This window comes from Otolemur garnettii, unplaced genomic scaffold (genome assembly GCF_000181295.1).
Source record: "Otolemur garnettii isolate 467f Iridium unplaced genomic scaffold, OtoGar3 scaffold00119, whole genome shotgun sequence".
Taxonomy (NCBI): domain Eukaryota; kingdom Metazoa; phylum Chordata; class Mammalia; order Primates; family Galagidae; genus Otolemur; species Otolemur garnettii.
Window position 1 is genome coordinate 2,646,237 of NW_003852514.1, and position 13,269 is coordinate 2,659,505.

Genomic DNA, 13,269 nt, shown 5'->3' on the forward strand with positions numbered 1-13,269 from the left:
GTGTGGACTTAGGAAAGGAGGTTGTTTCTCTCCACGCCATCGTGTGCTCTGTCTTGCAAAAGACACAGCTTCAACTTGCCGCACTGTCTGTGGATATGTAGGCACAACTCACAATGCTGTGAAATGGGAAGGAGGTGGAGGGAGCCAAGAATGTTCGAATCAAAGATCAAAGGGAGGAGCAGAGTAGGATTGCGCCGAACAGGCTGCAACTGAGGCTCAACTGGGAGGCTGAAGTGAAACAAGGCAGGAACACGTAGGAGTTATCCTCCAAAATCCCTCTCTTTGAACTTTCTTGTAGTCCATTTCCAAAGAGTGGATTAACTATTCCTTTTTGTTGTTGTTGCAGTTTGGCCCAGGCCAGGTTTGAACCCACCACCCTCGGTATATGGGGCTGGGGCCCTACTCAATGAGCCACAGGTGCTGCCCGAACTATTCCTCTTCTTTTCAACATAATGAATGGTGTGTTGGGGCCCAGGCAGAGCCCCTTAATCTCACAGTGTGTTGTATCAGCTGAAAGAACCTTGGAAAATATGATCTTCCCAATATGTGTCTTCAGTTGCTCAATCCTAAACTCCTTTCCTTTGAATTCCTCCAGGCATTCAGTCATTGTAGCTCAGGGCTCACCTTTTCCCACCTGTCACAGAAAAACTTCCCATCAAAATTTAAGAAATGTCTCTTTTTTTAATTACTCCCAGCTAACTTTTCTCTCAAGTCCCTGTTCTCTTTCTTATGCCTCAGTCCTACTTTCTGCTTGACTGAGATTAGATATTGTCATCTTATCTTTACATCAGACAGAACAATCTCAAATGTCAAGTTGCTCTTAAGCCAGATTTTACTAATTCAGGTAAATAGCGGTCATCTCCACAAATCCTCCAAGAAGGAAATATGATAGGTGAAGATTCAGTGCTTGGAAGTATATTTTTGGGTAAGCCTCTAAATATCTCCAAAGAATTAACATGCTCCTTCCTCCCTTCTCATGGGCTCTGTGAGAGCTGCTCCAAGGGAGGTTTACTCCCCAGCCCAACTGTTGCTTCCAGGGGATCTGCAGCCCCCAGACCTGTTCTTCTAGCTGATCCATTGTGTCCTGCTTAGACACTTTGGCAGGAGGCTTAGTTGTAGATCTTTAGCTTTGGATTTATTCTTCTTTACCTTCCTCAGTGGGCAAGATATTCACTTACTTCATCCTTGGTCTCAGCTGTCCATTCATCCACTTAACCAGCCCACTTCCTTTCTTGTCTACAGTTTCTAAGACCCCAATTCGCTGGGAAAGGTGATTATAAAGCTAGGTGTTTTACTCAAATTACTCCTGAAATTATCTCATATAGGGAGGGACCTATAGGGATGGAGAAGTAAACAGTGTTTAGTACCTAGTAGGTGGTGTATATTTTGCATTGATCATTTCAGAATTCTTTTAACCACATCATGGGGCAGTTATCATTATCCCCATGTTGAATGTAAGCAAACAAAAGCTCAAATGAATTAAATAACTTGTCAAATTTACAGAAATAGGAACTAACACAGCTGGGACTCAAACCAAGATCTATTTGATTTCAAAACATTTGTTATCTCTAACACACTAACTATGGTCTAACAGAATTCACTTGACAGGATCCATGTCTGAAGGTCAATGTATATGCCGTTATCATTTGTCTAATCAAATCCTTTACTCATTCAAGAAATAACCTGATATATGATTTAGGCATAGAAGGTATAAAAGATACAAAGAACAAAATAGAAATCATGGCCCCATCTCTTAAAATTCTCTCAGTCTACCTAGAGAAAAAAGGGTAAATAAGGAAACACAATATGAAGTAATATTCTATTTGTCCACAATAGTGATAAGCAGGCATGCATAGCTAAGCAGGAATTTGTTCTGAAAGTTAGAATAGGATATATTCAAAGAAAATAATAATAATAATAAAAGGTCAGGACAGTTTTTATCAGACCCAATGTTTAAGCAAGGATCCTCCCCCAAAATAAAAGGGATGGAGACAGTCAAAGTTTTGGAATGTTTTGGAACCTGTGACTAATTTGGCACAGTTAGTAAAGTGCTTCTCAGATGTCTGTCTCCAAATACTCATAAGGAATAGAATAAAAGATTTTATGCAAGTTGAGATGAGGATGGAAACAACCTTACAAAAGTAGATTTCTTTCAAGCTTTTGGCTTTCTTTTAAAAATTAGTATCTTCCATTCTATTCCAAACTATACCTCCATTTGTTTATAAACAATGATTTAAAATTGCTTGCTTTTTGATTTATTAACTTTATCTTGAGGAATATTTGAAACCTCAGGAAGATGTATCAAATTTCATCCTATGGTTTTGTGTATGTCCTGCTAACCTGATAAACTTTGCATTATAATACGTGTCTTGGCTACCTTAAAAACTACTATCTCACGGTTAATGTCATTCTATGTCATCTATGAAGCATGGGGCTCAAATACATGTGTGTGTGGCTGAATTGTGTCTATAGGTGAGTCTGAAAATGGAAGCTGAGTTTAGTTTATGAAGTATTCAGATCAGTGAGGTAATAGGATCCGATCCATATTAATATAAATTTACCAAAATAACCTTTTCATGTACCATGTGCTCTGAGATATAATCTAATTATACAAAGAAATTTGTTATATTGAGAAAAAGCAAATTATTTGATCAAAATTTTCCTAGTGATGGTCTTTTCTCCTCCAGCCATTTAATTTCCCTCTCATGTGTCTTTGTTGCCTGCACCCGCGCAGCGCCACTCAATTCAGGGATGCAAGACCACCCTTTGACCTATGTCCTTTACAGTCGCCTCGCCTAAAGATGGCCAGGAGAAATGATGATCAATTATGCTTCTAAAACACAAAAGTGTTGGTGGTTTGTAAAATAGCTTATGTGGATAAAATGAGTATCTGTATCAGGAAATGAATATGAATCTGACTTTCAGCCTGCCAATTTTAGTACAAAAGAATCTATGAAAAGAATCTAGCTTTACCAAACTCATTCATATCTGTTAAGTTTGGTTCAGATTTTCTCCCCCACCCTGCCCCTACCTTGGACTACGTGAGCACCTGTCATCAAGGCTGGCCTCACCCCTAGGTCACTGGGAAGGCCCTCTGCCCCCTCTCCCACCTTCAGTGATGCCTGAAATACTTTAAGTAGGAGACCAATCAATCAATTTTGCCTCCACAATGTGAGTAACACCTAGACCTAAATTCACACAAAAAGATGAAAACTGAAATCAGACATTCCCCATAGCAGCAAGTATGGTCGATATAGCAGGGAGGAGAGCACACAGGGGTGCTCGAGGCCAGAAGGAATACCAGCTGTACCTAAGTCTCAGAAAAATCAAAAGCAAAAAAAAAAAAAAAAGAAAAAAAGAAAGAATAGCAAAGCCAAATGTTGTCCTATGCCAGTTTCACCCAAGGCTTGTGCTAATGAAACTCTCCTACTTAGTCAATGACCCCACGATGCAAAATATGCCTTTTTCCTGGCAGCTTGTGTTGTGAAAGGTAAAAGGCATTAAAATATACCAAATATAAATTGCATAAAAATTCTAGCAGGAAGATTTCATTCTGACTCCCTGCGATCCAAATTGAACCCATCTTCAACAAATTAGCTGTAAATGCCTAGAAACATCCTTAAGTTGGGTTCAAAAGAATGAAAAATTCCATAAACAAGAAACATTGCATAGTAAGAAGAATGCTTATAGAACCATCTTTCAGAATGCAGGTGAAAATGATGAGGCTACATGTCTCAAGGTCTCACAATTCAAATCATCTTGGCAGTTTTTTCCAAGTCTCTGAGAAAGAACAATGAAGAAAGGACAGCAGGTTATCCTGCCTGTACAAGTAAGTGTAAGGGGTTAGCTCAATGATTCTTGCAAGGAGTCAGTGATTTGGATGTGGGATGATATTAATAACTACAAATAGAATCAGAATCAAAAGTACTATTTAAAAGATATTTCCATGTCTTGAAGGAAAGAAAATTTTAAGTTTTATGAAGCACAATGAGTTTACTCTGTCTACTGCTGGTCATTTGCATTCTGAAGGCCATAACTGACCCCAGGAAAGAAACTAGAAGGGAGGGGTAGTAAGTATAGTTGGGAGAAGCTAAAGCAATTATAGGACCAGTGGTGTATCTGAACCCATCTCTGCTGTGCACTGGCTTGCTCTGAGCTTGCTGGACTGTTATGTGCTGCAGTGTGTATCAGTGGAGGAAATAGTGAACACCTGTGTCAGTCTTGATAGGGCCAGCAACTGAATTTCTGGTTTCCCTCCACCATTCAAAATCAAACATCCCAGTATCTCTTTATATGACTGAGGCATCATGTATGAATTCTGGTTTCAACTGGAAAATGACCTACGTTGTCACCATTTCTTTTCATATCTTTCTTTCTGGGACATTCTGGAGGAACAACTGCTTGTTGCTGTTTTTGTTCCCATGCTTCTAGCTGTCTCTGCACTTACTCTGTGCCTTTGCAGATTTTCCCCATTCTATCAAGCAAGGAGAAAGCCCTACACAGAGCCTCTTGACTATGTGTTAGCTGCAAAATGAAGAAGCCAGTAGAGGAAAGGAAGGAGGGTCATTGTCCACCATCTTCTCTTTTGAGACACTGAATATATATAAAATTTTACATAAATGGAGGAATCTTTCTAAAGTAACTCCACAGATTCATAGACTAGAATTCAGCTTATTCTATTAAAATATTCTATAGGATTTAGAGATATTCCTGTACTTGCTGACTTAAAAAAAGAGGTAGAAAATATTAGGAAACCCTTGGGTGAATGTTTTCTGGGGATTCCAGGTTAGGGCCACAGGTGCGAGATAGCTACAGAGAATGAACTATTGAACATAAGTGGATTTTCACTTCTATGCAGTTCACCACTTTAAACCAGCACCCAAACCCCTATACCTGTTAATGGAAAGTTTCTAAAATGTTTTTAAATAATTCTAATCATAATTGAATCTATTTCTTTATTGGTATTTATACATATCACATGCATGTGATATTTTTACACATGTACACAATGTATAATGACTAAATCAGGGTAATTGGGGTATTTTTAAGGACTGAGAAAAAATATTTGTCCATTCAATATTCTGTAGAATATCCTTTGGTGTTACTAAAATATAATGGTTATTTGATTTTAAACTCAACGGCCACATGAGTTTTTTGAGATGTATCTTTTTCCCCCCTTCCCTGCATGATCAAGTCCAATCAGGTGATGGTGACAGGACAACATCTATGTTTTCTGGCCCTACCCTCCTGAAATACACAAAGTCTAATTTGCATGGTTTAAGAAAAGAGGCTCTTAAACTTGCAGAATTGGAGTCAAAATAACAGTAGAGAGTGCTAACTGGGGACTTGAAAAAAGCCTAGGATTTTGTGGTCATTATTCAGATTTTGGTCATATTCCAGAAATCCGAGCTGTTAAATAAGTGATTTCTGGATGAGTGAGGCAATAAAATAAATTTTTAGCTATAATTTAGATAAGGCACTCATATTTTACAAAAACAATATTTCATTTATGTTTCAGGTATAAAAGATACTCTGTTTTATTTTATAACAAGGACCTTCTGAGAATGATTACCAAATGCAGAAATCTCAGGAGTTTACAAGACTGTTTTTTTCTTTTGTTTGTTTGTTTGTTTTTTGCAGAAGTCAGCCCTGTCTAGGAATATAATGGTTCTTATAGTCTTTCAGATGCCTAAAGCAATTAAAGGCAAACACTACCTTTGAATTTGCTAATGCTGTTTATTTCCCTGATGTTGCCATCTCATCATTGTTACTGGGAGGCATCAACAATACTTTTTTTTTTTTTTAAATAAAAAGTAATTTTTAGCTTTGGTGCAAGAGGATGACCAAATGTCTGACAATATCGCTGAGGTTAACATGATGGGATAATACCCAGTTTTTAGGCCACAAACCAAGAAGGAGGAATGAATGTGATATGTCATTGCTAACTGGGTAGGAGTCTGACAACAGTCCATTTTTCGAGCTTTGTGTTGAAGATAAACAGGGATTACAACTTGCCAGACAGACGTATATCTAAGTACTTGTACACACAAGCCCAAAGACACAGACTATGTGCCACTACCAAAACATCTGCATATGTATTTGTACAGTTGGTTAATAAGCCATTCCTGGGAAAAATCACCTGCATTGCCTAAGAATACTTCAGTTATGAAGTTTTAAATAAAACATAGGAGCTATTGTGGATTCTAGATTTTAAAATATCCATGCAAACACAAGGGAATAAAATTGAAATTAAGCTATATTTTAGGAGAACAGAGTATTATTTACTAGGTAAGTAAAATGTTAGAAATTTTGATATGAAGAAAACAACTCTGGTTCCCAGAGGGAAGGCAATCGACCACCTCAGTGACATGCCTAATCCTGTTGGCTATGCCAGTGGCTTCCTGAAATTTATTTTTTATCAAACACTTATATAGTACTTATGTATGCATACAAGACATTACTCTAGGCCTTTTAACTCATTTCATCCTCATAACAGTCTTAGGAAATATGTGATACAAGTATCCCCATGTATTAGGTGGGTCAACTGAAGCTTAGCTAAGTAGCTCCCCCCAAATGGGCTTTCAGTCTGGCTACAGATTCTGCACTTAAACACTAATTTATATTACCTCATTGACTTTTATTCACATAGTACCACAGCTAAGCCTCTGTTTCTAAATACCCTCGTCTGCCAGCCTAGCTGGGTCACAAGAGGTGTGAGGACTTAATGTCTGCTATACTCAGGCCGACTTTCCACACAACAGGAAGCACAGGCTCTGACCTTGGGTCTGGTCTTCAGTCCCTACTCTCTCCTCTCAGCACAACATTTCCCTTTGCCATTCTCTTGAGTTGGGAAAGTCTGAGGTACATGGGAAAGCACTGACTTCCTCTCTTGCCAATGAAAGCATATGGATCCATCTAAATCCTTCAGAAAATATCTACAAAGTCTGACACTTAAGTTCATGAACTTGCCACTGTGTACTTATGTTGGCAGCACTAGAAAAACAACTCAGTAAGATTTCATAACCTTGATATATATCAGTGTCTCACAGTTGTGTTTGTATTGATGTCTGGTGGTATCTTGCTGAGTGGCATTCATTATTATTGTTGTGTGTTTTTGTGTGCTGTCATGAGAGTGTCAGAGCTCGAATTATAACAATGAACAAATTCATAAATTTCTTGTCAAACTTGGCAAGAGTGGAAGTAAAATCAGGGACATGTTAGTTGAAGTTTACGGGAATAATGCCATGAAGAAAATGGCTGTGTAAAAACAGATTAAACATTTTTCTGAGGGAAGAGAAAGCATCACTGATGAAGAGAGATCAGGGTGTCCAGTAACAAAGCAGAACTGACAAAAACATTGCAAACATTTTTCAAATTGTGTGTCAAAGTCACCGACTAGGAGAAGCATAGCAGACCAAGTAAACATGATAGAGAAACAGGAAAATCTTAACCAGAAATCTTGGTCAACAACTCATGGCTCTTGCATCACTACAATGCACCAGCTCATATGGCACTGTCTGTGAGGGAGTTTTTAGCTAGTAAACAACTAGCTGTATTGGAACACCCTCCCTACTCATCTGATATGATCCAAATGACTTCTTTTTCACCAAAGATAAAGGAAATATTAAAAGGAAGGCATTTTGATGACATTCAGTGCATGGAGGGTAGTATGATGACAGCTCTGGTGGCTATTCTAGAAAAAGAGTTCCAAAAGGGTAGACTAGGCACTGGTACTAGTGCATTTCTTCCCAAAGGAGATAATTTGAAGGTAATTGTAGTGATATTCAGCAATGAGGTGTGTAGTACTTTTTCTGATATGAGTTTGCAAACTTAATTGTCTTACCTTGTAATAATGTGGAAATTCAAACTAGAATAAAGAGTGGCGGTTTCAATTTGGACCCTATGCAAATTCATATTCACCCTTTCTTGGCAACCAGCTCTGTATAAAAGGGGTATTGAGAAAGATACTATTTCTCTAGCTACAAAATCTGTGGTATTATATCTTTCTTCAAAGCAATGCATGAAAGTTGCCTGTCATTTTTTTTAAATCTAGAAAGGTCATTCAAATAATGCTTCTAACTTACAGCATTAACAGGCAAAATTATATATCAATCAATCAATTAATAAGACAAATTGAAAATAGGCTAAACGAGATAACTCTTCCCCAAAATATGCAAGGTTCAACAAGAAATATTCTAGTTAATAATATCATAATTCTCTTCAGTTCCCACAACCATTCATTCTTGAGTCATTAGAAAGGAAACTCACTGTTTGTCTTCACTGTTAAACTATATCTATTCCTTAGCTATCATTTGCAAATCCTCAGAGGATTGTTTTAACAGGAAAAAATAACAAATATAATGAATTTTATTTGGGAAATTTTGATTTTGAAGTATTAGTAAAAGACATCTATGAGAAATAAATCTAAAGCATTTGGACATGTTGATCTTGAATTCACAAAACGAAGTAGCTTAGAATTTTGAACCATGTTCATACATTTAAGTTGAAAAGTTCATTGAAAAAAGGTACTGTGTGGCCATATTGTGAAGGGTGTAAAGTATTTATTAATAGTAAGAAACATAATTGCTTTACAAGCAAGGGACATGAGACATATCCCTGCCCTCAAGTAGTATATGACTCTATCTATACTTTAAAAGGCATCTGGTGGTGTTCCAAGGATATAAAGAAGGGGGTATATAAAAGTCTGAAGAGAGACATGACAAAGACAAAGTCAATCATGAAATGAGATTGATACACAGGAGGAAGGACAATGGGATGAATGAAATGCCACATTCGAAAATGGAAACAATCTTTTGGGTTTTATGAGAGAAAGTTTTGCTATTTTATTTAAAGATGCAAAAGAAAGAAATCTGGGTGACATAGTGGAATGTTGGACTAAATCTGAAGAAGTGGGAATCTTTATGAGCATGGGGAAGTCTCATATTTACTTTTAAATGGTTTATGTTGCTATGATATTAATGTGATGGGTTTCAGGTTTGTGACTATTTTGTTTGTTTTTCTTGTGGCAATACAGGAAATAGACTGGGTTTGACACAGATATACAAGGTATATTAATAATAATCATAAATCAATTGAATTAGTAAGATCCAAGATCCTCCTGTATATAGTTTAGGGCTTGATGTAGTTTTACCCTGCATCTCAGAGGAAAGCTTTCCTTGGCAGACCTGAGCTACTTGAGTTTTGGAGCAGCAGAATGATGTGTGCTTCTGGCTTGAGCAAGAAGGAGAAATACATATTCTCCCACATCCTCAAGTTGCTCTCCAGCTGAGCTTGCCAAGCTGAGTACATAAACACCAGCTAGAGAAATGTAAACCTGACACTAAACCTTAACCCTCTGACAAAACACAAATTTAAATGTCCAAACACTGGCTGCTGTCAGCCCCATGACGAGCCATTGTTTCCTTCCACCAATCCTCAGCTGTAGAATGGCTGCTAAGGTACCAGGTGACCTTATCCAGACACAGCATTCACCCAGCGGAGACACAGAGGTGCATAACTTCTTAGTCCCTACCCGCAGGAAGCACAGGGTCTACTGAGAAGGGGAGCTGTTTCTCTGTATACTTACAAAGCAGAACAGTGGTGAAGATGTGGGCTGAGTGATGCAGAACCCCTAGAGGAAGGAATGGCTGATTCTCTGGGGGGTCACTATAATATTTGTTTCTCTTTACACTTCCAGGACCTCATTTTCAATCTAAGATATTCAAAAGATGAACCTTTTGACTCCTGAAATTCTAGACATTAGATCTCTACAGAAGGATATTCTTGTAGGTGATTCACACATGTTAAGGTTAGCATGGTCCCAGAGTAAAAAGGAATTTCAGCATTCTTCCAACTGCTTTAGATGTGTTAACTTATGTAATTCTCCTGTCAATTGTTTGAGGCTGTTTTATAATTGCTAACTTATAAATTAGAAAATAAGAGCAGATGTCTACACCAGCAGTGGAAATTTAAACCCTTATCTGCCTGGTTCTGAAGCTCTCACTTTGCTCATTCTGCCTAACTGAATCCCTTAACATGGGGATCTGATGCATTTCTTCATTGCACTATGCAATAGACAGTATGTTCGTTGTTAACATCTGACCTAAACTAAATAAATATGTATACAAGTACGCGTACACATATAAAGTGTCATTAGTTAATAGGCAAATTCTGATTAAAACCACAATAAAATACCCCTATACACATAGAATGTCAAAGAAAACAAAAAATTGAAACCTGACAATACCAAGTGTTAGTGAAGATATGGAATAATTAGAAGGAACCTTCTTTGTTGGTGGGAATGCAACCATGGCTCAACCATATTGGCAAAGTTTGGCAGTTTATTATGATATTAAACACATAAATATTTTAATCCACCAACTCCACTCCTAGGCATTTTACATAACAGAAAACATTTGTCCACACAAAGACCTGTATGTGAATGCTTATAGTAGCTCTCTTTATAACTTCAAACTAGAGATAACCCAAAAGTCTATCTGCTGATGTGTAAATAAATGATCGTGGCTCATCTTCACAATGGGATGATACTCAAAAGTCCTAAGAGAAAGAACTACTGATACATGTAACAACATGGAAGAATTTCAGAAGCACTATGTCAAATAAAGAACACCAGACACAATGTATAATCCATTTAAATGAATTTCTAGAAACAGTAATACTGTGGGGCATAAATCAGATCAGTGGTTGCTGTGGCGTGGGGTGAGAGAAAGGAACTGACTGCAAGAGACACAAAACCACTTTCTGGAGTGATAGAAATATTCTATATCTTGATTTTCATGGTGGCCATAATGATGGTTCATGTTTATAAAACTTGTATTTAAAGCACAATCTAAAATGATACCTTTTGGTTTATGTAAGATACACATTATTTTAAAAAGCAAAGAACTGTACACCTAAAAAGATGAATTTAGACATATATATATATATAAGTTTACCTCAATAGTTCTTATAATCCACCCCACACATACAAAATGTGAAAATGAATTTCAGTACAAAACCAAAAGTTTATGTTTAATCTCTTTGAATCATTCCTGCTTTGGCTCTTTTACAAATCCCACCCGCAAGGTACCATCTTTTATGGAAGCTTTTGTAATGTGAGGAGGATACCAGAAAACAATACGTCAGTAATTTGTTCCATTCACCAGCACTCTGTTACAGATACAGACAAAGCATCCGAGTGTGAAAGGATTTGAGCCTCTTAGCAAGATTAATGGAAACCCAGATGGGGGACTCCTGAGGAACTAACAGCTTCATCTGAAATCCAGTGGAAAACAATTGTCCTGGAGTCATGCGAAATGTTATAAAAGCTAAAACTTAAAACTAAGTCCTACTGCCTTCCGGGCGCGGCTTGACAGCCTTGTGGGGTCTGAGAGCAGAGGCCTGAGAACAGAGATTTATGCCACAAATTAAGCTCCTAAAACTCCAGTGGAATATTTTGTGAGCCCCTTGGCCATATGTAACTGCAATGCTGTCGCTACAAGAGAACATTCTAAAAATGATGTGGGATGGGGTGCAGGACAGGGAGTATTTAATTGAAAAAAAAAAAACCTTTGTAAAAATAAAAATAAATTTAAGAGCTATTTTGCAATTCTAAAACTTGCCTCATGTTCCAATGATGTCTGAACATGCTTGGGGCCATCATTTAAATTATTTTTTTCTCAACCAGTGGGGTGTAATTTTTAAATTACTGAACATGTCCAAAGATAATAATGTTTTTCATCTGTGAAAAATGAAGGACTTTTTCTGAGAATTTCTATTTGCCCTACCTATTACTCATTTTCCAAGTCAGTTAAGACCTTTGGGGGCAAGAGGCATAAGTAACATAAATAATGACATTGAGAAAATTTAAAAAGAAGAACAGGGCAGAACCAGAAATTCTGTCCAAAATGTGTCTTAACAGAACCATGTACTTATTACATATTGACTAGTCTGTGTGCTTTCAAGTCGCTATGTTTTCTTGTGCTCTCAAGTTATTCAGCAGGGTCCCTTAAGCTCACAAGAGGAAACATTTGGAGCTCGTAGAAACAGACAGAACTATGAACAATGAATAAACAGGTGGAGACAGGTATGTTACAAAACACTGTGCATTTTGAAAGTCTGTATCAATATGAACTGGGCTTTCTAGCTAGCCCCAGAGGCAAGATTTCAAAATATAGGCTTTGCTGGAATATTTATCTAGTTTCTCATCACCTGACTAAAGCCAAATCCTAACCACAATAATTGGTCCATTAAAAGCTATAGTTCTAGCAGCTCTAGCGGATGAATCATTGAGATATACGCACACACTCATTCATGCTCCTCATGGCTACACATAAGCAAACAAACAGAGACAGCAGAAAGGGTATGAGAAATTCCCACTATTATAATACCTTCCACTCCATCATTAATACATACTAAAGGTTAAGTTTATAGAAATGGTAGTAAGGAGAGTCAGATATCCTGGGAATACACCTTGTAGAAAGGCTAACATTTCCTTTAGGGCCTAAGTGAAGGGTTTCAGAGGAAATTGGGAAGAGAGGTGTTTTCTTTGTACGATTCATTTCTGGGACTTGTTCTACTATTCATATTTGCCTATCAGCTTCCTTAAACTGGAAGTGTTTAAGAAGTTTAGAATGTAACTTTTCCTTTCCGGTCATTTTTATTTCTTCTCCAACTTTTTATAGCTTCACCTATTATGCATATTGTGGGTTATGATTGGGAAGCCCTTTTCAAGATACATCAATATTTAGTGTTCACTAAAAGAGCTTTTGAAGAGGATAAATACAGATATCGAGGCGCTGGGGCCGGGGCTGAGGTCCCGCCATTGTCGGGGTGGTCCTTTCCTCGCTGCTGCTCTGTGGACACTGTCCCAGGACGCTGGGTTACGTCCGTCCGACATAAGAATGTACTGCTATTGGAGGGCTTCCACAAGAGACTAGAAATACTGAAAATAAGAAGACCAATTACAACCTGAAGACCAATTACAACCTAAGATATAGAATGGGACAGTAAAGCACAACTCACAGAAATGCCATAGAGAGAGTTCTGAACAGTACCTGTGACTTCAGCTGAACTCATCAGAATTCACACAAATCTTCCATCATTAATGTTTTGGCGGGGTAAGTCTTAGGTATGAAGGACAACACTAGAAAAGGAGATATGTTTTAAAGGGAAGAGATCTAATGTACAAAGTCGATTGGGCACTAAAGCACATTGATAGATTAAACAGTATTTTAAAATGATATTTACAAATAGAAGGGAAAAATGATG